Below are 1,739 nucleotides of genomic sequence, written 5' to 3' on the forward strand. Positions count from 1 at the left end.
TTTTACGTCATTTACTCATTTCTGTATACCCTAGGTTACTAGTTCACTATTAATAGGATCTTTTGACATTGTATCTTCACCTCATGACACTTTACACGTTCTATATTGTACCTTCTACGGCATGAGTCTCTAAACCCCATGGTTGGGGGTGAGGAGCTCTGCTGTGTCTTGATGGATTAATGCAATTATTACTGTTTTTCATTCAAACACGCTTGCTTCTATTCTAAGATATCACTTGTTCCTAAACCTGATGAATGTGATGATCCGTGACACTCATCATCATTCTCACCTATGAACGTGTGCCTGACAACCACCTCCGTTCTACCTTAGATTGAGTAGATATCTCTTAGATTCCTTAATCAGAATCTTCGTGGTATAAGCTAGAATTGATGGCGGCATTCAAGAGAATCCGGAAGGTCTAAACCTTGTCTGTGGTATTCTGAGTAGGATTCAAGGATTGAATGACTGTGATGAGCTTCAAACTCCTGAAGGCTGGGCGTTAGTGACAGACGCAAAAGAATCACTGGATTCTATTCCAACCTGATTGAGAACAGACAGATGATTACCCATGCTGTGACAGAGCGCGTTGAACATTTTCACTGAGAGGATGGGAGGTAGCCATTGACAACGGTGAAACCCTACATACAGCTTGCCATGGAAGGAGCCTTGCGTGCTTGAAGAAGAAGACAGTAGGAAAGCAGAGATTCAGAAGATAGAGCATCTCCAAAACCTCAACATGTTCTCCATTACTGCAAAACAAGTATTTATTTCATGTTCTTCTACTTTTCACAATTAAACCTGAGAATTATTGATATCCTGACTAAGAGTTACAAGATAACCATAGCTTGCTTCAAGCCGACAATCTCCGTGGGATCGACCCTTACTCACGTAAGGTATTACTTGGACGACCCAGTGCACTTGCTGGTTAGTTGTGCGGGATTGCAAAAGTGTGATTGCAATTTCGTGCACCAAGTTTTTGGCGCCGTTGCCGGGGATTGTTCGAGTTTGGACAATTGACGGTTTATCTTGTTGCTTAGATTATGAATATTTTATTTTTGTTGGTTTAGAGTCTTTTATTTTAGTTTAGTTTCATATTTTAAGTTTGGTGTCTTCTTTGTGTTTTCCCTTAGGTTTTCGAAAACTTGTGTCTGATTTTCTAAAAATTTTAAGTTTGGTGTCTTTTGTGCTTTTACTTACTTAAATTTTTTTTTAAAAAAAATAAAAAAATATTTTGTTCTTGGTGTTCATCTTGATCTTCAAAGTATTCTTGGTGTTCATCTTGACATTCAAAGTTTTCTTGTTTGTTCTCTTTGTTTTGATCTAAAATTTCTAAGTTTAGTGTTGTTTTGTTGTTTTTCTCTTTCTTCATTAAAATTTAAAAATAAAAAAAATATCATTTCCTTATTTTACTCATAATTTTCGAAATTTTGCATTAAATTAGTCAAAGATTTTCAAAATCATATCTTTTTTTTAGTCAAGTCAAAATTCTTATTTCAAAAATTGATCTTTTCAAATCTTTTTCAAAAATCAAATCTTTTTAATTTCTGCAATCATATCTTCTCAATCATATGTTTTTCAAAATAATTTTCAATCATATCCTTTTAATTGCTAATTCTAAAATCTTTTTAATTAATTAATTAATTTAGTTTTCAATTTGCTTTGATTTTATTTTTCAAAATTTTATTTTATTTTCTATTTATTTATTTTATTATTTTCGGTCACTTTTAATAAAAAATTAA

This window comes from Arachis stenosperma, chromosome 1 (assembly GCF_014773155.1).
Source record: "Arachis stenosperma cultivar V10309 chromosome 1, arast.V10309.gnm1.PFL2, whole genome shotgun sequence".
Taxonomy (NCBI): Eukaryota; Viridiplantae; Streptophyta; class Magnoliopsida; order Fabales; family Fabaceae; genus Arachis; species Arachis stenosperma.